A 26,692-nucleotide genomic window follows, 5' to 3' on the forward strand; every position below is an offset into this window, starting at 1 on the left:
GACAACAGGCCCGCCGATTTGACACATTGAACTCTATCTGAGAAGTAGTTGGTGAACCAGGCGAGGCAGTCATTTGAGAAACCAAGGCTATTTAGTCTGCCAATAAGAATGCGGTGATTGACAGAGTCGAAAGCATTGGCCAGGTCGATGAAGACGGCTGCACAGTACTGTCTTTTATCGATCGCGGTTATAATATCATTTAGGACTTTGAGCTTGGCTGAGGTGCACCCATGACCAGCTCGGAAACCAGATTGCATAGCGGAGAAGGTACGGTGGGATTCGAAATGGTCGGTGATCTGTTTGTTAACTTGGCTTTCAAATACTTTCGAAAGGCAGGGCAGGATGGATATAGCTCTGTAACAGTTTGGATCTAGAGTGTCACCCCCTTTGAAGAGGGGGATGACCGTGGCAGCTTTCCAATGCTTATTTAAGATGGAGAGGAAAGCACTTTTAAAGAACAACCAGGCATCCTCTACTGACGGAATAAGGTCAATATCCATCCAGGATACCCGTTCAATTAGAAAGGCCTGCTCGCTGGCCTGCTTGCTGAAGTGTTTTAGGGAGCGTTTGACAGTGATGAGGGGTGGTCGTTTGACTGCGGACCCATTACGGACGCAGGCAATGAGGCAGTGATCGCTGAGATCCTGGTTGAAGACAGCGGAGGTGTATTTAGAGGGTAAATTAGTCCGGATGATATCTATGAGGGTGCCCATGTTTACGGATTTAGGGTTGTACCAGGTAGGTTCCTTGATAATTTGTGTGAGATTGAGGGCATCTAGTTTAGATTGTAGGACGGCCGGGGTGTTAAGCTTATCCCAGTTTAGGTCACCAAGCAGTACGAACTCTGAGGATAGATGGGGGGCAATCAATTCACATATGGTGTCCAGGGCACAGCTGGGGGCTGAGGGGGGTCTGTAGCAAGCGGCAACAGTGAGAGACTTATTTCTGGAAAGGTGGATTTTTAGATGTAGGAGCTCAAACTGTTTGGGCACAGACCTGGATAGTATGATGGAGCTCTGCAGGCTATCTCTACAGTAGATTGCAACTCTGCCCCCTTTGGCAGTTCTTTCTAGATGGAAAATGTTGTAGTTGGGGATGGACATTTCAGAGTTTTTGGTGGCCTTCCTAAGCCATGATTCAGGGTTGGCGGAGTGTGATAACGCAGTGAATAACTCAAACTTAGGAAGGAGGCTTTTGATGTTAACATGCAAGAAACCAAGGCTTTTACGGTTACTGAAGTCAACAAATGATAGCGCCTGGGGAGTTGGAGTGATACTGGGGGCTACAGGGCCTGGGTTAACCTCTACATCACCAGAGGAACAGAGGAGGAGTAGAATAAGGCTTTAAGAACTGGTCTTCTAGTGCGTTGGGTACAGAGAATAAAAGGGGCAGATTTCCGGGCGTGGTAGAATAGATTCAGGGCATTATGTACAGACAAGGATATGGAAGAATATGAGTACAGTAGAGGTAAACCTAAGCGTTGGGTAACGATGAAAGAGATAGCATCACTGGAGGCACCGATTGAGCTGGTCTCCGCGTGTGTGGGGGGTGGGACAAAGGAGCTATCTGAGGCAGGTTGAGCGGGACTGGGGGCTCTACAGTGAAATTGTATAATAAGAACTAACCGAAACAGCAATAGGCAAGGCACATTGACATGGGAGAGAGGCATAAAGCAATCACAGGTGTTATTCGAGAGAGCTAAGACAACAACTGGTAATGGCGAAGGCTAAACAGATAAACAGGATGGGGTACCGTGTAAAGGAACAGTCCAGCAGGCATTAGCTGTGTAGCTGAGTGATCATAGGGTCCAGTGAACAGCAATAGGTGAGTCCGGAAGCAGTTCGATGGCTGCTACGGCAGAGGTGAGCAGGAGGCACGGCTGTTGATTGCGTGTGCTAGCGGGCCGGGGCTAGCAGATGGATCTTCGTGGTCGTCGCAACGGGAAGCCTGTTGAAACCACATCAGGCGATTATGTCGGCAGACCAGTCGTGATGGATCGGCGGGGCTCTGTGTCGAGACTAGGAGGTCCCGTCCGGTTGACAGAGAGGTAGATAGCTGGGAGATGGGCCTGGCTCGAGGCTAGCTCAAGGCTAACTGGTGCTAGCTTCGAGACAGTGGTGATTAGCCAACAACAACATCCATTCGGTTGCAGCTAGCTAGTTGCGATGATCCGGAGTTAAAGGTCCAGTGATTCAGTGATTCCGGCAGAAAATCCGATATGTTCTGGGTCGATAGCGCGCTGTGCAGACTGGCCGATAATTGTCCAGGCTAGAGCTGGCTGGTAGGTAGTGCAGGCCACGGACAATGGTGAAAACCACTAACGGTGGCTAATAGCAAGTAGCTAGCAAGTAGCTAGTTAGCTGGCTAGTTTCTGCCAGTTCTAGATATAAAAGGTATAAGAAATAATAGAATCCGTTCCACATTGGGTGAGGCGGGTTGCAGGAAAGTATATTTAGTTGAAGGATGAAAAGTGAGATTAAGAAATATATACGAAAAAGACAAAAAACTAAAACAGGCTATATACACGAGCACACTACAGAATACATGACCGCACTGCTACGCCATCTTGGATCAATAAATCAACTAGGCTATATGTACTGAACTTGTCTGATGCTTTAAGCACGTTGTTTTCTTAAATAATTAAGACACAGAAATGACTCAATAGGGAGCCAGATAGCAAGATAGCCTAATCAGAAGAAGAAAAAACTTGTTCCCAACCCTCCTCCCGCTGCTGCTGGCCTTCGAAGATTCAGCCTTTACCTTTATGCTCCTGAAGTTGCCGGTAATAGGCTACACCAGCGGTCGGCAACCTTTTCCATTAGGAATGCCAATTTATCTTACCATTTCTACCAATCTGCATGCCAGTTATGATTTTCATATGCACATTCTCGTGGAACAGTTTCATTTAATTTATAATAGTCATTGTGTCTCAAAATCATTGTCTGTGGTTAATCTACATTCTATCTAAATCTAAATGAAAATCATACAAATCTAAAAGTAACTTTTATTGCCATTGGCAACTATGTACAAATTGCCTACACAAAGCCAACACATAAACATTGCAGCCTCCAGGTAGAGAATATCCTGATAAAAATAAATATCCTATAAATCACATTGGCTACGCATGGGCAAGTCTGCAATGAACTTAAAACATTGTATCAACTATCAACTGGGTCGCCCGAAACTCGCGCTAGCAAACTTGAAACATTGTATAAAATATTCTGGGCCCTCAGAGTTTCCCGTGCCAGTGAGCTCGGGACAGACACAGCTGTAGGCTATTTGTGCAAGGGATAAGAAGTAATCAGGTATGTTATGACGTTTCCACTGGATCAGAGCATTACATTTGTCCCTTTCATGCCGAGGGGTTATCGAAAGTTACACAACGGGTGGGTCTAATCCTGGATGCTGACTGGTTAAAACCGCATTCCAGCCGGTGTCTATTCCACAGGTTACCACCAGCTAAAGCTATGACGTTGAAATGCCTATTTACTCTGTTCCATCTCACTGCGCAATCTACTGTCTCATCAGCCCAGCCAGGCAATTTATAAACTTGATCGCCACTATAAAAAGCATCTAGACATTATCTCCCATTTCTTTTAGACTAGCATTTGGTTTTCAACAGCAGATATTTGTATAAACCTTGCTATCGGTCTCTCCGACATTTGCAATATTGTTTCAACATTGAAATTTGATAGCAATGAATGCGTCGGGAGTCGGGACAAGACAGACAGACAGCTTTTCTCAGCCAGTCGAAATCATGAATCAGATTGGCATCATTTTTATGGATATATACAAAGAAATGTCAATAGAACGTGTACATCGTTTCGGAAAAAGAGGACAGAAATATGAGCGCCCAATCGTTGCCAAATTTGCTTTTTTTAAGGATAAAGCTATGGTGAAAAGCCTAGGAAAAAGACTTGCTGGCACGAAAATAGGCATGAATGATCAGTTCCCGAGGGAGATTGTAGAAAGGCGCAAAGTTCTGTATCCAATCTTCAAGGAAAACAGATTAAAAGGGAAACGTGTTGCACTAGTGGTGGATAAATTATATATTAACAACCAAATGTTCAGAGACACAAAGACTACTCCATGGCTATTCTAAAAGTTGTAATAGAGGAGTCAAATATTGGAGCACCTGATACTAGCAATGATAGGGATTGTAATATTAAATAAAATTTATAGTAAGTATAGTATTTTATAAAAGGATAAAACGATATAACAAGCAGAATAATACATATTTAAATACAAATAATTAGAACATGGCTTTTTTGGCGGGAGGTTGTTGTTTTGGCGGATGGTTGTTGTGGTTATGCTTTTTCCAACATAACATAGGTACAGTGAATCCCCTTATTGTATGGGACACCTTTAAATGTGCCTTTAGAGGCCATGCAATTCAGTACTCATCTCGAAAACAAAAGCAATTTAGGTCAAAAGAGTTTATACTAAGAAAGGAAATAGAAAGTCTAACAGAACAGATAGATGGCAATAAAAACTGTAACATAGAGGCTCAGAATAAATTAGAGGAAAAACAAAAAGAAATGGAGAAACTTATTCAAGAAAGATCAAGTGTAATATATTATAAAAATAAAGCAAACTGGATGGAATATGGGGAAAAAATGCACAAAATTATTTTTTAATCTTCAACATAGGAATGCTACCAAAAAGAACTTAATGAAACTGGTTACAATTGACTGAGTCACCATAATTCACCAAATGATATTTTGAAGGAAGAAACAAAGTACTTTAAGCATATGTTTTATTTTCAGTCGCCTCCATCTCCTCTAACTGAAGCTAATTGTAGAGATTTTTTTCTATTGATAATGTCAAATTAACAGCCACACAGAAAGACTCATGTGAAGGTGAAATTACAGAGGAGGAACTTCTGGATGCAATTAAAGACTTTAAGTCTGGGAAAACTCCAGGGTTGGATGGCATACCAGTCGAGGTATACCAAACCTTTTTTGATATACTAAGAGGACCGTTATTAGCATGTTTTAACCACTCCTATGTAAATGGTAGATTATCTGACACTCAAGAAGAAGGTCTGATCTCATTATTACTGAAACAGGATACAAGTGGAAAATATAAAGATCCAGTCCATTTATTATTCATTCTAATCAGACAGGTTTTTTACATGGAAGATACATTGGAGATAATATAAGGCAAGTATTGGAAACAATAGAACACTATGGAAAATATGGGAAACCAGGCCTGCTATTCATAGCAGACTTGGAAAAGGCATTTGATAAAGTTCGACTGGGGTTTATATATAAATGCCTGGAGCATTTCAATTTTGGAGAATCTCTTATAAAATGGGTCAAAATCATGTATAGTAACCCTAGGTGTAAAATAGTAAATAATGGCTATTTCTCAGAAAGTTTTAAACTGTCAAGAGGAGTGAAACAAGGTTGTTCACTATCGGCATATCTATTTATTGTGGCCATCGAGATGTTAGCTATTAAAATCAGATCCAATAATAATATCAGAGGATTAGAAATACAGGGCTTAAAAACAAAGGTGTCATTGTACGCTGATGATTCATGTTTTCTTTTAAATCCACAACTAGAATCCCTCCACAGCCTCATAGAGGATCTAGATACATTTTCTACCCTATCTGGATTACAACCAAATTATGACAAATGTACTATATTACGTATTGGATCACTAAAAAATACAATTTTTACATTACCATGTAGTTTACCAATAAAATGGTCTGATGGTGATGTGGATATACTGGAATACATATCCCAAAGGAAATAAATGATCTCACTTCAATACATTTTAATAGAAAGTTAGCAAAAATAGATAATATCTTACTACCATGGAAAGGAAAATACCTGTCAATTTGTGGAAAAATCACCCTGATTAACTCTTTAGTATTATCCCAGTTTACCTATTTGCTTATGGTCTTGCCTACGCCTAGCGAACAGTTTTTTTAATTATATGAGAAAAAAATATTCAATTTTATTTGGAACGGTAAGCCAGACAAAATGAAAAGAGCATATTTATATAATGAATATGAATTCGGGGGACAGAGATTATTAAATATCAAAGCATTAGACCTATCACTAAAAGCTTCAGTCATACAAAAGTTATACTTAAATCCGAACTGGTTCTCAAGCAAATTAGTAAGATTGTCTCACCCAATGTTCAAGAAAGGCCTTTTTCCCTTTATTCAGATTACAACCTCTCACTTTCAGTTATTTGAAAAGGAAATAATCTCCCAAATGTCACTATTTCTAAAACAAGCCATAGAAAGTTGGTTGCAATTTCAATTTAATCCTCCAGAAACGACAGAACAAATAATGCAACAAATATTGTGGTTAAATTCAAATATACTAATTGACAAAAAACCCTTTCTTTTTTGACAGAATGTTTAAAAAAGGTATAATCTTCGTAAATGATATCATCGGTAGGACTGGTGGAGTTATGTCGCACATGCAGCTGACAAAAACATATGGAAATGTCTGCTCTACCCAAAATTACAACCAAATAATTGCAGCCTTACACCAAAAGTGGAAGAGGAAAGTGGAAGGGGGAGAAAGTAAGGAACTTGTCTGTCGGCCTTGCATTAAAGAACATAATTGGTTAAGGAAAACTGTGCTAAATAAAAAAGTATATCAGTTTCACTTAAGGACCAAAGGATTGACAGCCGTCCCATATAGATTGCAAAATAGTTGGGAAGAGATCTTTGACGTACCCGATCCCATGGCATAGTGTTTATGAACTGACATGCAAAACGACACCGGATTCAAAAATTAGAATCTTTCAATTTAAATTATTATATAAAATTCTTGCTACCAATATAATGTTATTTATATGGGGGATACAATCTTCCCAGCTCTGCAGATTTTGCTGTGAAGAGACAGAATCATTAGATCATTTGTTTTGGTTCTGTCCATTTGTAGCTTGTTTTTGGACACAGGTCCAGGAATGGCTAAAGGATTGCAATATTTACCTGGAACTAACCTTGCAGATAGCATTACTGGGTGATCTGAAAAGTCATAGTCAATCAATCAATAATATAATAATACTTTTAGCAAAAATGTTTATTTTTAATTCACAATCTGTAGAAGCAATGAGAATAGAAAGGTTCAGAACTTTTGTAAAACATCACAGTACGGTTGAAATATATATGGCAAATAGAAATCCTATATGGATGGTATTAAGAGATAGATGGGAGGTATTGAATAGAGTTGAAGGATGGGACTAATAACAAATAACAACAAATAATAACAAAGATAGCTAATAATGTATGCATACTGTGTCCATAATAGGTATATAGGTTGTATGTTGGGAGCTTTTGGGAAAGAGCACAGTTAGAAAGATATGGCATATAGAAGCAAACCGGATGGACATCATGAAAATGATCGGAGAGGTTGAGAGTAGAAGAAGTTCAGGAGCAATAAAAAAACAAAAAAATAAAATATATATAATAGAATTATTGTAAAATTAACTCTGTCCATAAGGTGTAGATAGTAAGTATAGACCGGAAGTAGAGGCCTGGGCATTGTTGTTCACTAATTTACTCCAAGTAGGGAAAGGATGGTGGGGTTGAAAAGTAATAAAGGGGAGTATATATATAAAAAATAAAATTAAAATAAAAAACATGGGGGATTGGAAGTGATGCAGACAATTACATTGATAGAATATACAATCTATCTGCAATATTAAGCTGATCCATTCCCCCCGAAAAAAAATAAAATAAAAAAATAACAAATAAAAATACAAAAAACTAGAAAAATGAAAATAGGAAAAAAATAGAAAAAAGATATGTCAATAGAAAACAGGTAAAAATAAATGAAATGCAGCTAGTTTGCAGTCTTTCCAGCTTCCGTTTGAAGTGATTGTGTTAGCTGTGCTGTTGGCTAGCTCCTCTGAACAACAGTGTCCTGACGAGAGAGCACATTTTCTATGCCAGGCGAAATCGCACATCATTAGCTCACTGTTATGGATGTATCCAAATTAATGTCACTAGAAAACAACTTAAACAAACACAAATGCAGCTACTTTGCTGTTATTCTGACTACACTGTTTGACGTGACTGTAAATTAGCTGTAGTTGGCTAGCTAGCAAGGAAGGGATAAGAACGTTGCCAGACAGTATGGCAATGGAACATTTAGAAGGAATGATACAGAACAAAAAGACTTAACGACTGGGTCGTGTCTCTGGCAACCGAACCGATAGAACAAACAACCAGCCGACTTGGGCAACCTTAGATTTGTGTCGGGAATAAATTCATCCAAATAATGTTTTTTATGAAAATATGTCAATCATTACTTGAATATGTTGGTAACCCGTTGTATAAAAGTGATAATGCCCTCGAAGCTGGTGTCTGGAGGATATATTGGCACGGTTAACAACACCCGTGCCAGTATATCCTCCAAAACACCGACTTCTCCGGCATTATGACTTAAGGAGAGAGCTGGAAATACTCTTCAAATAATTTGAGGAACTATTGTCATTCTCAATTGATTCTAAAAACAGACTTCAATTACTTGCTGTTTGAGGTGAATAAAAATTACTTTGAGAAACTCCACAGCTCATTAGTGGTGGTGAATTAAGACAATAAGAAATACTATCAGACATCCCCAAATGGGCACATTTATAGGCCTACATTTGCGCACAGGCCAGGTAGACTAGTCCTACTTATATATGCGTAATCAGGTGCACGACCTTACTCAACATTGCAGGAGCATTTCAAACAAAAGACGATCAATAAATTGACAAATCTCATAAATGGAATGAAATAAACAAAAACGTGTTTCTCACAAGTGTAGCATAGGTTGTGAGTTCTGCAAAACACATGTCCAATCTGACAATGAGAATGGTAAATAACTAATAATAATATATTGAATGCATTAACAGAAATGACCGTAACCAAACAAACATTGCAGATTAGAAATAATGGGAATTAACAGTAAATGTAGGCTACTACTGGTGATATATGTAATGGGGAATTGATAGACACAGCAAACAATGCACACAATAAAGTTATGAAACAATGATTACCCACGAAATAGCGGGAGAGAACGCATTCTGGAGAGAGACGTGCCTTGTGCATCTGAGCCACAATTCCCATATTCTTGGACTGTGTCATCCCTGTGGCCTCCTCAATGGATTCGTCCACTGAGACAGGCGCAAATCAGACAGGTGTCTCGTGTGCAATTAAAAAATATATATATATATATTTGCGACTGCTGGACTTAAGAAATCTCATGTATTCAATACAGACCTCTTTTGTTATACAGTATTCCATATAAGGCACCCAGACCTTCTGAAAGTTGCACAGTAAACCCTTAATCTTGTAATAAATCAAATTGAGTGATAGATAACTTGACATTTCTGTCATCCATTGTGACATTGTGGGAGGGTAACCAACCTTCCAATTAATGGCAATGCATTTCATTAGCCGCTATAAATGCTAGGTTACACCGTTTCTTCTGATAACATTCTCCAGTATCAACATTTCCAAGCAAACAAAAACAGGGAGAAGAGAGAATCTGCAGACATGCTGAGATAAAAGTACATTCTCTTTGACAGAATTCAGCCAGCCTTCACAAGATCATAACATGCAAATATGTTCCCTTTTTTGTTTTACATCTTCAGCAGAGGAATTACATTTCTGAGTGCATGATATTCAGTTTCACTGGCATATAGTAGGTTCTATGGATGGTCTTAAACTACAGTAATTTATGTATGAGATTATATGAACATGACTGGGCATTCAAACATATCTGTATCCATTCATCATCATCAATAGTGTCTCCCAGGTCTTCCTCATATTTTAGTTTGACATGTTTTGTGTCATCAGGAAAAGCCTCTATCAACCTTTGATACAGTCTGGAAATCAACTTGAGGTTTGTCAGACTGCCTTAAAATAGTTTCAATCGTTGAAGCTCCTGGCTTGTCCAGTGTTTGCTGCACAGAGAGAATAAAGTGTGGTATCTGCAAATGTTCACCTCAGCGCCGTCACAGACTGGTCTTCCCTGGTTGCCTGACCCTGCTGAGACCCCTGTCACTATCTGATCCTGCTCAGATGAGGCATGACAAAGAATTACCTTGGTGTAGATTTGTACATTATATTATCCAAGAATATAATCAATGGTTGAATAATTGAGATGACCATTACTCCCAGATCCCAGACTGTAGCCTACCCATCAACTCAAGGTGGAACTTTGTATCCATTCACTGATTGTTATAATATACTGCAAAATTCACCTGAGCTCCGTAGACTGGTCTTCCCTGGCTGTCTGGCCCTGCTGGGACACCTGTCACCATCTGTTCTATATCGTGGAGCTCCGCCCCATAGGGGAGCTCTGCTCCTAGTGGTTTACCCTCTGCCCTAAGGCAGAACAGCCTGAAGCAAATTTATGCACACACCTGCAGCCAATGGGAGCACAGGTGCCCCTATATAAGGGGACACATCCCCTCACTCAGCCTCCCTTTTATCTTCAGCGACTGGACGACTAGACTGAAGAAGCCAAGAAGAGAAGAAGACTCAGGAAGAAATCGCCGTCGATGATCCAGCCATCGACGTCTTCTAAAATGAGCACACCAGGAGATTTTCCACCCCCAAAAGCCCTTTTTAGGGCTCAGTGCCGATGCACCGCCATGACACCTGCGGACCCCCACGACCTTTGTTTCGTGTGTTTGGGGCCGCAGCATGCCAAGGAAGGAGCCGGCAATCCCCCGAATTGCGCCTCCTGCGCCCTCCTTCCTATGAAGGAGAGGAAGCAGCGTTGGGCGTTTTTTAGGGAGGATATCCCCCTAGAGGACGTATTGTCTCTTCTCGCCTCTGCTTCAGAGGCGTCGTCGGACAGTGCTGGCTCAGGGGATGATAAGGAGGGAGACGCAGAGATGGATGTTCCAATGGAACAATCCGACCCTCTAGCGCCAACCTTCAAGGCCCCTTCCCTATGGGGAGTACGAGGTCTGAAGGCTCCTTATGCGAGGACGACACGGCTTCTGTTACGTCAGCAGCCCTGTCCTTCGCAGCGGCCTCTCTGCGTTTGGATTTTCCCGAACTCATTGAGAGAGCCGCCAATCGACTCGACAGAGCGCTGCCCCCTGCTCCCCCCCCGTGGAGGTTGACTTGATGGAGGGTGGCCCCTACTCCAAACCAAGGAAGGCAGCTGAGCCGATGGCTCCGGCTATGCCTTCCCTTGGGAAATATGTCGAGGGCTCGTGGGACACACCCCTGGCGGCGCGTTCGCCGGCCAAGGTGTACATCCCATTCACGAGAGTGGCTGAACGTGAGTGGGCGGCTAAGGGAATCCCTAAGCTTGAGAGCGCCATGGCGGCGTATCTAGTGCCGGGTTCGAGTCCCTGGGCGGCCTCCAAGAAAGCCATCTTACCAGCACAAAAAGACAGATTCACAGCACAGCTGGCTGAAAAGTCTTTCACGCTGGGAGCCCAAACTGTGTCAGCGACTAACAACATCGCTCTCCTCGCGGCCTCCCTATCCCGCCTAACAACGGGTAGGTCAGAGTTGACCAGCGACGAGATTGAAGAGGCGTCCAGGATTTCTGGCGCTATTCTTCACTTGACACAGGCGTCAGCGATATGCGCAGGCCGGTCCATGGCCACCTCGGTGGTCATGGAACGTCACCTCTGGCTGTCAATGACAGCCATGAAGGAGACGGACAGGGCCTCGCTACTGAACGCTCCCGTCTCTAGAGAGGGCCTCTTTGGGGTCGCCGTTAAAGAGGCGACGGAACGTTTCGGTAAGCTGGACGAGGAGAAGAAGCACCTGGCTAAACACCTGCCATTGGCAGGCAAGTTTAGCAGGGCCTCAACCAAACCGTCAACCTCCAACGCCCCCCAGTAGAACTACAGGGAGGCGACGGGCCAGGCGACAGGCGCCTACCACCGACAGCAGGCGAGCGGGCTCGGCCCCTCCAGCGACGACGGTGGTGGCGACGATCCCGCCGGGCGAGAGAGGTCGTCACGAAACCGTCCTGGCAACACCGGAAGGTCAGCCAGAAAAGACGGCACCAATGACGAGACGAGGGGAGAGGACGGATGACGGCTCGGCGCAAGACGCGACAGAGCCCACTGTTCCCCCCACCCTACTGTTCAGGGCATGGAGGGAAATGTTTATTGTTGTTGTGTGAATAAAGAGCTGGCTCTCACTGACATTGTCACAAAAGGGCCTGTCTTCCATGACACATTGCAGAGTACTTCACGTCCTATGAATTTCTCTCACCATCCTGAGTGTAGCTCAACCCACCAAGGGTGCGTAGTTGAACACACTCAGGAGAGGAAAGAGAAAAAGGTAGCAAGGCGCAGCCTTAGCTCACCTAATAAATATATTTTACTACAGACTCCTAGGAGCTCTGTAGTAAAGGTCTCACATAGCAGGCAGCCGTCTCAGTCCAAATATGACATGAAGACGCAGCCGCTAGCTGGGAATGACGCCTTGCTTCAGGCTAACGCCTCAGCCAGCGCAGTTCAGACCCATGCGACGTTCACGGAGGGCGGGAATACTAGAGTTACAGGTGTAACCAATGTATGGACGCCCCCGGCTAATTCAGAACGTAACAATGCCCATTACTCTGAGTGCAGCTCACCACACCCAGAGTGTGCTGTTGAGCAGCCTCATGAGACCAGTGAAAAAGAGGTATTGTGGCGCCACCTTGTGGTACCAGTTAGAGACCACACTTTCCAGACTCTATTGAGTACTGCAGTGGACGGATCTCATGACAAGCAGCAGTCTCAGTCAGACAATGACATGATGACGCAACTGCTATCCGGGGAGAGCGCTCTGTCTCAGGTTAATACCTCAGTCAGCGCAGCTCAAAACCGTGCTGCGTTCACGGAGGGCCGGAATACTAGAGCTACAGACGTAACTAACGTATCAAGGCCTCCGATTCTCTCAGAACGAGCTGATGTTTCCTCTCCCTTTCGATGGGGGCCCGCCTTGGGCTATTCCACCAACCCAGTGCTGGGGAATAGCGGCGGCAAGGGCCATAGAGGAATACAGGTCCTTCCTACTGGATGCACCACAGCTTCGTGCGCGACCGCTTTCTCTGCATTGCTGGCAGTGGCAACGAAGCTGTACCCTCTCACGCTGGCTAGAACAGACGTTGCAGAAGGGTTATGCCCTCCAATTCCATCGAACCCCACCCCCGTTCAGAGGAGTGGTGGAGACGGTGATGAAAACGCCGGACAAAGTAGCCGCTCTGATGTCAGAGATTACGGAACTTTTGGCGAAGGAGGCGGTCACAGTAGTTCCCCGGGAGCAAAGGAACAAAGGGCTGTATTCGCCTTATTTCCTAGTGCCCAAAAAGACGGGGGAGTGAGGCCGATTTTGGATTTACGCACTCTCAACGAGAGCATAACCAAACGACCCTTCCGAATGCTGACGACAAACGTCTACTGGAATGTGTCCAGAAAGGAGACTTTTGTACAAGCATAGACCTAAAGGGACGCGTACTTCCATGTGCCGATACAATCGCGTCACAGGAAGTTTCTGCGGTTCGCCTTTCAAGGGGTGGCGTACGAGTTCACGAGGATGCCATTCGGGTACGCCCTGGCACCTCGAACGTTTTCCAAATGTGTAGAGGCGGCATTGGAGCCGCTACGTCGTCAAGGGATAAGGCTATTAGCCTATCTAGACGACCTGCTGGTTCTCGCCCCGTCAGCAGAGCTGGCGATCACTCACACAACACAGACAGTGATTCACCTCACGCGTCTGGGGTTCGCTGTGAATTGGAAAAAGAGCGCACCCTGGCCCAGTCATCAGATTGTCTACCTGGGGATACAGTTAGACACTGTAATGATGAGGGCTCGAATCTCGGACCCTCGAAGGGTAGCATTGTTGCTAGCCCTGAGGAAGTGCCGTCCGAATCACACAGTGACGGCGCTATCCGATCATGTCACTTTTTGGGTCTCATGTCGTCAGCCCACTCTGTGGTCCCGCTGGGACTTCTGCACATGCGCAGAATACAGCGATGGTTCGCCCAACTAAGACTAGACCCAGTGCGTCAACGTCATCGGTTGGTGGTGGTTCCTCTCTCCTAAGAGCAGACCTGGACTATTGAGGAACCCGAGCGTTCTCACGCACGGAGTCCCGATGGGCAAGGTGTCATCCTACATTCCAGTATTTACAGATGCCTCTCTGACTGGATGGGGAGGGACATGTCAGACTCAAGCGATAAGAGGTGTATGGCCTCAATCAGGTCGTCACATAAACCTCTTGGAGTTGGAAACGGTTCGACTGGTTTTGACCCACTTCGCGCCCACCCTTCGGGGTCGCGATGTGCTGGTCTGGTCAGACAACCGGACCACAGTGGCCCACATAAATCGCCAGGGAGGGGTCAGGTCTCCTGCCCTCCACCGGGCGGCAGAGGAATTTGTGGCTGTGGGCTCACAAGCACCTTCGCTCGTTGAGAGCAGCACACATTCCGGGCTACTTGAACGTAGGAGCAGACCTCATGTCAAGAGGGGGTCCTCGAGACGACGAGTGGTGTCTGCATCCGGACATCGTTCTCCGAATTTGGGAACAGTTCGGGAGAGCCGAGGTGGATCTGTTCGCGTCACGCGTGAACGCGCAGTGTCCCCTATGGTTCTCTCTGAGGGAACAGGACGAGCCACCATTGGGAAGAGACGCATTCGCGCACTACCCGTGGCCGAAAGTTCTCCTGTATGCATTCCCTCCGCTGTCTTGCATTCTCCCACTGCTAGCCAGGGTGAGGTCAGAGGAGCTGTCAGTGATACTGATAGCGCCCGATCGCCCGGGGGCTCCGTGGTTTGCGGAGATGAGTCAGATGTTGATTGCGCCACCTTGGCCAATTCCACATCGACGAGACGCGTTGACCTTAGGCGGGAGGCTCGATAGGGCAGTGGCCCATAATCGGCCAACCACTGAAGGCTTGGCTCCTGAATGGGACAGGCTGAGGCGCCGTGGGTTATCTGATGCAGTGATCAGAACCATACAAGGTGCACGAGCCGGTTCCACTTCTAGGATGTATACCAGCAGATGGAACGTTTTCTCACGATGGTGTGACACACAGGGCGTAGACCCCATGAACTGTCAGGTGGAGAGTGTGCTCTCTTTTCTGCAGTTTATGTTTGATAAGCAGAAATCGCCCTCCACCATTCGGGTGTTTGCAGCGGCAATTTCAGCTGGTCATGAGGGGTTTGACGGAAAGAACGTGTTCAGTCACCCATTAGTGAAACGTTTCTTATTGGGAACGCGGCGGCTTAGGCCAATGCCTAGAGCCACGCTGCCCCAGTGGGATTTGGCCTTGGTTCTCGAAGCGCTATGTAAGTCGCCGTTCGAGCCATTGAATCAAATACCCCTCAAGATGTTGTCTATCAAGACGGCACTGTTGCTCGCCTTGACTACCGCTAAGCATGTCAGTGATTTGTGTGCAGTGTCGACGAGACCCGACTGCCTTGCCATTAATGGCGATCTGAGCAGAGCGGTGTTACGTCCTAACCCGGCGTTTGTGCCGAAGGTTATTAGCAGTGCATATAGATCACAGACTGTGGAGTTGTGGGCTTTTTCTCCCCCTCCTCATAGGGAGAGGAGTGAGGAAAAGCTGCATTGTCTGTGCCCAGTGCGCGCTTTGGCGTGTTACGTTGAGCGCACAGCAGCGGTTAGGTCATCGCCTCAGCTGTTTGTGTGTCACGGTGCGGCTGCATTAGGTAGACCACTTTCAAAACAGCGATTGTCTCATTGGCTTTGTGAAGGTATTGAGACAGCGTACGAGGCAGCGGGGAGACAACTGCCTCAGGGGATCAGAGCTCACTCCACTCGTGGAGTAGCAGCTTCTACTGCCCTCTTCAGAGGAACAGGGGTAGAGGATATTTGTAGAGCAGCGTCATGGTCGACGCCGTCTCCATTTATTCGTTTCTATCTATTAGATATGTATTCTAACTCTTTGGCTCGATCTGTACTCAGCGTGGCTGAAGGAAGATCTTGAGTAAGATAGAGAGGGAAAAGCAGGACTGTGGACATGGGTGTCCATCAGGTCCGCTTTGGTTAGGAAGATATATTCTGTTCTATCTATTAGATATGTCTTCTAACTCTTTGGCTCGATCTGTACTCAGCGTGGCTGAAAGGAGATCTTGAGCAAGAAAGAGAGGAAAAAAGTAGGACTGTGGACATGGGTGTTCATCGAGTCCGCTTTGGTTAGGAGGACATATTATGGACAGATATGTTTTCTAGCTCTTTGGCTCGGTCTGTACTCAGCGAAGCTGAAAGGTGACTTTGAGCCAGGAAGAGAGGATAAAGCAGGACTATGGGCAGGTTCCAATCAGGTCCGCTTTGGTTAGGAAAACATGTTTGTTGATAGATAGGCTTTCTAGCTCTCTGGCTCGATTGTACTCAGCATAGCTGAAGGGGAATCTTGAGCTGGAGAAGAGAGAAGCAGGACGATGGACACAGGTCTCTATCAGGTCCGCTTTAGATGGAAAGCATATCTTGTGGCATGTCTCTTGACTGACAGGGTCAGTATAGTAGAGATATGTGTTGAATTGACAGAATGTGAGGTCATCTATCTGATGTTTCAGTTTAGTATGACTTATATTTTGTTCCCGCCTACTAATCTCTGGGTTCCATTGAGTGAGTGAGGTGGTCTACTGGGCACGTAATGTAGAGTGACAATTGGTGTCATTCCATTAGTGGTCGATAGTGTTTTTACAGGATATTGAGGCACATCTATCTGCTAGTACAGATTAGTGTAGCTTTTATTCAGATGATCTGCCCACTAGTCATTGGTATTGCCATTGGACTAGATGGGGCGGGTCTTTAACCGATGACGCGGTATATTGTGACGCCCGGAGGGGTTTTTAGTTGCAGTACTGCGGGAATTGGTTGCGGCCATTGCTAGGCTTGACCTTTTCATTTTTTAATGGGAAGTGTTAGGCTCGGCAGGGAGTACATTTTGGAGCGCTACGCTCCGCCTTAAACCACTAGGAGCAGAGCTCCCCTATGGGGCGGAGCTCCACGATATAGAACGATTAGTTACCGGAGTGTAACTCCAGTTCTATGAGTGGAGCGGAGCCCCATAGGACTTAAGGCCCTGCCGACCCTCTCTAGTCTCGCTGAAGATAATGTCTCGGGAGGCTGAGTGAGGGGATGTGTCCCCTTATATAGGGGCACCTGTGCTCCCATTGGCTGCAGGTGTGTGCATAAATTTGCTTCAGGCTGTTCTGCCTTAGGGCAGAGGGTAAACCACTAGGAGCAGAGCTCCCCTATGGGGCGCCGCTCCACTCATAGAACTGGAGTTACACTCCGGTAACTAATCGATCCTGCTAATACATAATGAGCATAGTATTGTGTACTGACTGTGCACCATGACAGTGTAGCCTGTAGAGCTGTTTATAGCATGTCAGTGTGAATTGCTATACTGACTCTAATAAAAACTCACATTGCGCTGTCAAAAAACGTCAGAATATTGGTCTTCAATCGTTTGGCCGCTGATTTCATTGTTTGATTCAGGTCTAGTGTGATTGAGGCAAAAATAATAGCTAAAGTTAGTGAGCTAGCTAGCTAACGTTAGCCAACTTTTTGCTAGCTCTAATGGTACATCAACTGACGAAAACTAGCCAAGTTTTAATTTACTTACATTTTTACATTTTTGTCATTTAGCAGATGCTCTTATCCAGAGCGACTTACAGTTAGTGAGTGCATACATTTATTTTTTTCATACTGTTGAAACGGGACAAAAAGGCTACAAAACATTTCATACACACAACAGCTGTTAGATACAGCTACCTGACAGATAGCTAGAGACTAACGTTAAAGCTGAACTGGCTGTGGTAGCTACTAGCTAGCTAGTTCATTATTTTCAGACATAACTTCAGTCGAGAGGGAATTAAACAGTACTGTAGCTAACGTTACATGTCAGTTACACTACAAGCTCAGCACTGTGAATAAATACATTTTTTCTGTTAAATCAAAGCAGTTACCTTTCCAGCTACATCAGTCAAATAAAGAGTAGCCAATCAGCCTACCCGACCGCTCTGAGGCGTCTGCATGGTCCTAAAGCACACTGATGCAGCTTTTAGTATCACAGTGCATTGATAAAACTGGGGGGCAAAAATGCAATTTTAGAATGTGGGGGGGGGGGGTCATGTCCCCCCCGTCCCCAGTGAAAATTGTGCCCCTGAATTGTCAACATAGTACTGCATTATGTCCTTCTGTCCAATCCCTTGGACATGAAATAGGTTTGCTGGGATTGCACAGAGGTGGAGTGAATGGGAGGGGGGTGATATGGGTTGGAGGGGTCGTGGTGGTGATTGAGGGTGACAGAAGAATTCAGATAACTGGATAATGGGCTGGTGGGTTTCAATAGAGGGTGCAGGTAGTGTGAGGGGTGGCGGGGCATTGTGGTGAATGGCAGACCTCTGTTGATCTCTCTTTCCAGTCTTGGCATATCTCACACAGGCAGGCAGTCGGCTGTGCAGACTCTTCTTCCAAACACATGACATCACCCAGGGTTGCCAGGGTAACAACTGCCCAGGGCCTGAGAGAGGAGTCATTCATCTCTTTTAGGAGTGCGTAGTCTGGGAGAGGTCAGGGCTTTTGTCACTGTCATATACATTTACTCTGTGCTTGTGTGTGCAGAGGAGGAGAAGATGCAGGCCCTGAGAAATCTCTTCCCTCCCAAATGTTTTCACTGAGTGTGTTGTTAGGGTCTTGGTTCAACTATTGCTCTGCAATCAGTTTATTGACACTCTCTAATGACTTGTGTAAGGATGTGTGTATCTTTCTGCTGTGCACACGGCTGTACTGGAAACCAGGCTATCCTGTGTGCAGTGCAGTATATCAAAAGGCGCATGGAGCTAGTCTTCTTTGAAGTCTAGATTTGAAAGAAAGTGCAAGCCTCAAGGAAAACAGAAGATAGGAAAAGCAGGCTACCTTCACAACACTTTTCAGAGGATGGAATGCTTGAAGAGAAATAGAGTCAGCATCAGAGCAACGTGATGTTCTCTAGATAGAAGCATCAGACTCTTAGGGCAATATCATCTTCAGATTGATGGAGATCATTGTACAAAATACTGATGTGGATTGTCATCATGGTATCTGTTAGTATAGCATATGCTTGTGGTCAGTGGTGGACTTACCATTAGGCAGAAGAGGCAATTGCCTCAGGACTCACATCATCAAGGGGGCTCATGAGCAAATAATACTAGTAATCATTTTTTAAAAATACATCTATATATACACACACTGCTCAAAAAAATAAAGGGAACACTTAAACAACACAATGTAACTCCAAGTCAATCACACATCTGTGAAATCAAACTGTCCACTTAGGAAGCAACACTGATTGACAATACATTTCACATGCTTTGTGCAAATAGAATAGACAACAGGTGGAAATTATAGGCAATTAGCAAGACACCCCCCAATAAAGGACTGGTTTTGCAGGTGGTGACCACAGACCACTTCTCAGTTCCTATGCTTCCTGGCTGATGTGTTGGTCGCTTTTGAATGCTGGCGGTGCTTTCACTCTAGTGGTAGCATGAGACGGAGTCTACAACCCACACAAGTGGCTCAGGTAGTGCAGCTCATCCAGGATGGCACATCAATGCGAGCTGTGGCAAGAAGGTTTGCTGTGTCTGTCAGCGTAGTGTCCAGAGCATGGAGGCGCTACCAGGAGACAGGCCAGTACATCAGGAGACATGGAGGAGGCCGTAGGAGGGCAACAACTCAGCAGTAGGACCGCTACCTCCGCCTTTGTGCAAGGAGGAGCAGGAGGAGCACTGCCAGAGCCCTGCAAAATGACCTCCAGCAGGCCACAAATGTGCATGTGTCTGCTAAAACGGTCAGAAACAGACTCCATGAGGGTGGTATGAGGGCCCGACGTCCACAGGTGGGGGTTGTGCTTACAGCCCAACACCGTGCAGGACGTTTGGCATTTGCCAGAGAACACCAAGATTGGCAAATTCGCCACTGGCGCCCTGTGCTCTTCACATATGAAAGCAGGTTCACACTGAGCACGTGACAGACGTGACAGAGTCTGGAGACGCCGTGGAGAACGTTCTGCTGCCTGCAACATCCTCCAGCATGATCGGTTTGGCAGTGGGTCAGTCATGGTGTGGGGTGGCATTTATTTGGGGGGCCGCACAGCCCTCCATGTGCTCGCCAGAGGTAGCCTGACTGCCATTAGGTACCGAGATGAGATCCTCAGACCCCTTGTGAGACCATATGCTGGTGCGGTTGGCCCTGGGTTCCTCCTAATGCAAGACAATGCTAGACCTCATGTGGCTGGAGTGTGTCAGCAGTTCCTGCAAGAGGAAGGCATTGATGCTATGGACTGGCCCGCCCGTTCCCCAGACCTGAATCGAATTGAGCACATCTGGGACATCATGTCTCGCTCCATCCACCAACGCCACGTTGCACCACAGACTGTCCAGGAGTTGGCGGATGCTTTAGTCCAGGTCTGGGAGGAGATCCCTCAGGAGACCATCCGCCACCTCATCAGGAGCATGCCCAGGCGTTGCAGGGAGGTCATACAGGCACGTGGAGGCCACACACACTACTGAGCCTCATTTTGACTTGTTTTAAGGACATTACATCAAAGTTGGATCTGCCTGTAGTGTGGTTTTCCACTTAAATTTTGAGTGTGACTCCAAATCCAGACCTCCATGGGTTGATAAATTTGATTTCCATTGATAATTTTTGTGTGATTTTGTTGTCAGCACATTCAACTATGTAAAGAAAAAAGTATTTAATAAGATTATTTCATTCATTCAGATCTAGGATGTGTTATTTTAGTGTTCCCTTTATTTTTTTGAGCAGTGTATATATATATATATATATATATATATATATATATATATATATATATTTTCTCCGCTCGAGGCTCGATTAAGATTTAATTTTAACAGAAAAATTATCTAAGTTAACACATTTCTTTAGTAAAAAACAGGTACTGCTGATAATACTCCCTTCGTCGTCGTGGCAGAGAGGACATGTACTTGCCTTCAGAAAGTATTTATATCCCTTGACTTATTACACATTTTGTTTTGTTACAGCCTGAATTCAAAATGGATGAAATATATGTTTTTTCTCCATTCAGCCACAAGAGCATTAGTGAGGTCGGGCACTGATGTTGAGCGATTAGGCCTGGCTCTCAGTCGGCATTCCAATTCATCCCAAAAGTGTTTGATGGGGTTGAAGTCAGGGCTCTGTGCAGGCCAGTTATGTTCTTCCACACCAATCTTGAAAAACAATTTCTGTATGGACCTCGCTTTGTGCACAGGGGCATTGTCATGCTGAAACAGGAACTTCCCCAAACTTTTGCCACAAAGTTGGAAGCAAAGAATTGTCTAGAATGTCATTGCATGCTGTACCGTTAAGATTTCCCTTCACTGGAACTAAGGGGTCAAGCCCGAACCATGAAAAACAGCCCCAGACCATTATTCCTCCTCCACCAAACTTTACAGTTGGCACTATGCATTGAGGCAGTTAGCCTTCTCCTGGTATCTACCAAACCCAGATTTGTTTGTTGGACTGCCAGATGGTGAAGCGTGACTCATCACTCCAGAGTTTCCACTGCTCCAGAGTCCAATGGCTGCGAGATTTACACCGCTCCGAGATTTACACCACTCCAGCCAACACTTGGCATTGCACATGTTGATCTTAGGCTTGTGTGCGGCTGCTCGGCCATGGAAACCCATTTCATGAAGCTCCCGATTAACAGTTATTGTGCTGCCGTTGCTTCCAGAGGCAGGTTGGAACTCGTAGTGAGTGTTGCAACCAAGGACATGCTATTTTTACGCTCTACGCGCTTCAGCACTCGGCGGTCTCGTTCTGTGAGCTTACAGTTGAAGTCGGAAGTTTACATACACTCAGGTTGGAGTCATTAAAACTCGTTTTTCAACCACTCCACACATTTTCTTGTTAACAAACTATCGTTTTGGCAAGTCGGTTAGGACATCTACTTTGTGCATGACACAAGTAATTTTTCCAACAATTGTTTACAGACAGATTATTTCACTTATAATTCACTGTATCACAATTCCAGTGGGTCAGAAGTTTACATACACTAAGTTGACTGTGCATTTAAACAGCTTGGAAAATTCCAGAAAATGATGTCATGGCTTTAGAAACTTCTGATAGGCTAATTGACATCATTTGAGTCAATTGGAGGTGTACCTGTGGATGTATTTCAAGGCCTATCTTCAAACTCAGTGCCTCTTTGCTTGACATCATGGGAAACTCAAAAGAAATCAGCCAAGACCTCTGAAAAGAATGGTAGACATCCACAAGTCTGGTTCATCATTGGGAGCAATTTACAAACGCCTGAAGGTACCACGTTCATTTGTACAAACAACAGTACACAAGTATAAACACCATGGGACCACGCAGCCGTCATACCACTCAGGAAGGAGACGCGTTCTGTCTCCTAGAGATAAACGTACGAAAAGTGCAAATCAATCCCAGAACAACAGCAAAGGACCTTGTGAAGATGCAGGAGGAAACAGGTATCCACAGTAAAACAAGTCCTATATCGACATAACCTGAAAGGCCGCTCAGCAAGGAAGAAGCCACTGCTCCAAAACCGCCATAAAAAAAACAGACTACGGTTTGCAACTGCACATGGGGACAAAGACCGTACTTTTTTTGGAGAAATGTCCTCTGGTCTGATGAAACAAAAATAGACCATTGTTATGTTTGGAGGTAAAAGGGGGTGGCTTGCAAGCCAAAGAACACCATCCCAACCGTGAAGCACGGGGTGGCAGCATCATGCTGTGGGTGTGCTTTGCTGCAGGAGGGACTGGTGCACTTCACAAAATAGATGGCGTCATGAGGAAGGAAAATTATGTGGATATATTGAAGCAACATCTCAAGACATCAGTCAGGAAGTTAAAGCTTGGTCGCAAATGGGTCTTCCAAATGGACAATGACCCCAAGCATACTTCCAAAGTTGTGGCAAAATGGCTTAAGGATAACAAAGTCAAGGTATTGGAGTGGCCATCACAAAGCCCTGACCTCAACCCTATAGAAAATGTGAGGGCAGAACTGAAAAAGCGTGTGCGAGCAAGGAGGCCTACAAACCTGACTCAGTTACACCAGCTCTGTCAGAAGGAATGGGCCAAAATTCACCCAACTTATTGTGGGAAGCTTGTGGAAGGCTACCCGAAACGTTTGACCCAAGTTAGGCAATGCTACCAAATACTAATTGAGTGTATGTAAACTTCTGACCCACTGGGAATGTCATGAAATAAAAGCTGTAATAAATCATTCCCTCTACTATTATTCAGACATTTCACATTCTTAAAATAAAGTGGTGATCCTAACTGACCTAAGACAGAGAATTCTTACTAGTGTTAAATGTCAGGAATTGTGAAAAACTGAGTTTAAATGTATTTGGCTAAGGTGTATGTAAACTTCCGACTTCAACTGTACCTTACCTCATGGGTCCTGTGGCATCTATTTTTGCGACCTTAGTTTGAGCATAGGACTACACGTTCCCTGTCAACAACTTTACATTAACTGTTGGTACAGCTTGCATGCCAAAGCCCATTTGGGTATTGAGGAGTGGGTGAATGGGAGACATTTCTTTTCCAACTCACAAGACGTGAGAGGCGCACACATCTGAATAATCCCCCTTGGCCCTCCCTCCTTTCCCCCTTCCCCCGTTGCTCTTTGAAGCCCAACCAGCACGTTGCTGCCTGCTGCCATAGCACCTCCTAGTTGAGTGTGTCGGTCTGTGTGTTTGCACCCGCGGATAAACTCTCGAAGAGTGCTCAACAGGAGTTGGTAGGCTACAAGGCACAAGCTGTGGCGCATGGTGTATGGTGTCGTTGTCTGTTTTCGCCATTTCTCCAAAAAGCCCTTAAGAAGTCACGGCCCCGGTCGGGTGGAAGTCTTCTTCATCCTCATTGGTTTGTCCACACCCCTTTGGAGATAAGGACGGGCGCAAGCCTTCCGCTTCGCTCGCAGCAGAGGGAGAAAGTGACACTCGTGAAACTGGAGGGCAAATTACAAGGGAGCTTCACTGCATTGCGTGAATAAGTCTCTTGGATATTATTTGTGTCATTTGCCTATTTCTGATGAAGGAATTCGCTGAATTAATTTCCTTTTTATTGATTTGACATTTTCATTTGAAATTCGGATTCAAAGATTTGGAGTGACTTCGGCTGATAGGCTACCTACCCTGGCGACAGACATGTATGTTGATTTTGTGTTTATGTTGTTTGTCCTAAGTAGCCTATGGCATTTAGGGGTGAATTTAAGAAGTGTGTATTTCTTTTCACAAGATGTTATATAGTCTTCTGCATAGCCCGGCTACTGCAATACAATAAGTCACCATTCAATCACACAACGGACTGTATGTAGCCTAGACTAGAGACATGGCTATTTAAAGTAAAATGTTTACTTTTATAAGAAATTGTGATCTACTTTGTGTTGTGTGTTGGTGGAATCCTCCAGCAGATTGTCATTGGTGACGAGGCTGTGACCCATGATGAGTGCAGGGTAGACGGAGAGGGCTTATGGTTGCTCAGTGTTATGATGACAAAGAGAGCCTTGTCTGTTAACTGGGATTTGTTTGATATTTGAAATGAATGCGATAGAAAAGCCTGGTAGCCACGGGTATTAATAACACAAGCCGCGGGAAAGAATCCTTGGCTTTTTATGAAACAGAGGTCGACAAACTATACAGCATGTCAGTGCACCATATGTTAATCTGTTTCTAGAAACCAATGTATTTTAAATGTTAATGTACCAGCTGTCTGTCAGAATCACTTCAATCACTTCTGACGCTACACTAACATTTTGTTTCGCAAATCATGTCCTTGCCTTAACTCTTTTGCTGTTGCTTGCCGATTTCCCTTAGCTAATCTCCTACAATCTAATCCTTCTGTTGACTTTTTTTTCTATGTCCATGCAAGGGAATGTCTCCATCTGCAAATGATTAAACCTTCTTGTTTACATTGGCTGCAGATTTTAAGTTTTAATAGCCAGAATATGCGTCTGGATAAAATGGACAAGCACATCCCATGTTTGGATTGAAGCCATTTATAGAGAAGATCCTGCATGTAAGCCTAAACACAGTTACAACTTTCCAGAAAACGTCTTAAATGCAGTGTAATAGAAGCCTAACACTAATAATCATGATGTCATTGATGCTGCTGACTAACTACAGTTAACTGCCAAAATAAAGGAAACCCCAACATAAAGCGTCTTAAAAGGGCGTTGAGTCGCCAGAACAGCTTCAGTGCACGTTGGCATAGATTATACATGTGTCTGGAACTCTTGGAGGGATGTGACACCATTCTTACTGGAGAAATTCCATCATTTGGTGTTTTGTTGGTGGTCGAAAACGCAGTCTCAGGCGTCGCTCCCGAATCTCCCAGAAGTGTTAAATTGGGTTGAGATCTGGTGACTGAGACACACACACCCGATGCTCCTTTGAGACCCCTCTTTCAAAGTCACTGAGATCTCATCTAGCCATGGTAGGCAAAATAATGGGCAACTGGGCATTTTTAATACATGACCCTAAGCATGAGGATGTTTAATTGCTTAATTAACTCAGGAACCACACCTGTGTGGAAGCACCTGCTTTCAATATACTTTGTATCCCTCATTTACTCAAGTGTTTCCTTTATTTTGGCAGTTACCTGTATGTTAATAGGTTTGAGAGGGTTATAGGCCTAATGTTACAGTTATGGCCTATAAACAAAAAGTCAAATGTCCTTTGATATGATGTGACAATGACAATGTTTTATCCAATGGCCAGCTCAGCCCCACGCCTATTCTGGAAGGAGTAGCACCAGTCGGAACAGAGTGTGGGAAATTCGGCCTTGTGGGTAGTACCCAGCCAGGGCCACACAATCTGCCCTTTGTGCAAGGGCTCGACCCCCATCAGGGGGCCTAATTTAGCTAATGATTTGATCAACAAAAACAAGTATGATAAAAGGGATATAAAGAGGGAAGTAGGATAGGAGTCTTTTTTTCTCTCAGTAGTCTGTACACACATGAGAGGCTGGCCAGGTTGTCATGGCAGTGAAAAATCCCTCTGCCTTCAGAAAATGGTTTGTTGTTAATGTGATAGCATGTAGTGGTTTTGTAGAGACCGGTCGGGGGAGGAATGAGTGGTGTTATGTTGGGGATATGAGGAATGTGTCTGTTTGTCTGTCTGTCTCTTCAGTCTTGTCTGCATGCATGCCTGTGTACTCCATGTGTTGGTCTTGCACACTTCCCCCTGTGCCCACAGTAGAGCTGGGTGATATGGACAAAAATCCATAACACGATAAATTGACAACTTTTTTGCAATAATGATACATTCATTTTGGGGTAGGTGCACAGTTACTCTCCATTAGCACCCTTTTTACAGCATGCAAAGGAATTGCCATTAATATATTAGCTTAAGTTATTTGGTTACCAGGTGATCCAGCATATGATTTATAAGATGATATAACGATGCTACAGAAAGAGACCTGTATTTTAAACATGCATTTATTTCAGATTTTAAATGTAATAGTATTTCAAACCAAGTCCATTAGTATATTGGTGTTTGGTAATTGCAGCATTATTTGCTCATGCAGCATTATTTGCTCCTAACACAATCAAAATGTACATTTATATTTTACTTTATTACAATACATACCAATGGCGAGGGTGAAGTCGATATCCAAAACACTGCAACCTCGTCCATCCGTTTAGGTTGGTGGCTTTCACGACGTTTGCCCCACTGTCCGTTGTGATGCACACCTGCTTCTC

At 44.6% G+C, this 26,692-nt stretch overlaps 1 protein-coding gene across 2 annotated transcripts in view; it reads left to right on the forward strand.

Moving 5' to 3' along the window:
- Window positions 1–26,692, forward strand: part of LOC121531870 (rho family-interacting cell polarization regulator 1) — a 137,555-nt gene that overhangs the window by 32,626 nt on the left and 78,237 nt on the right. The window contains exon 1 of one of the 2 annotated variants that reach the window (XM_041837394.2): window positions 23,657–24,139. The exons of the other annotated variant lie outside the window; for it this stretch is intronic. The gene's annotated coding sequence lies outside the window, so the exon portion shown is untranslated. Of the gene's footprint in view, window positions 1–23,656; window positions 24,140–26,692 lie in introns of those variants that run through there. 2 annotated transcript variants of the gene reach the window in all.

The sequence above is a fragment of the Coregonus clupeaformis genome, chromosome 19 (genome assembly GCF_020615455.1).
Source record: "Coregonus clupeaformis isolate EN_2021a chromosome 19, ASM2061545v1, whole genome shotgun sequence".
In the NCBI taxonomy this organism is placed as follows: domain Eukaryota; kingdom Metazoa; phylum Chordata; class Actinopteri; order Salmoniformes; family Salmonidae; genus Coregonus; species Coregonus clupeaformis.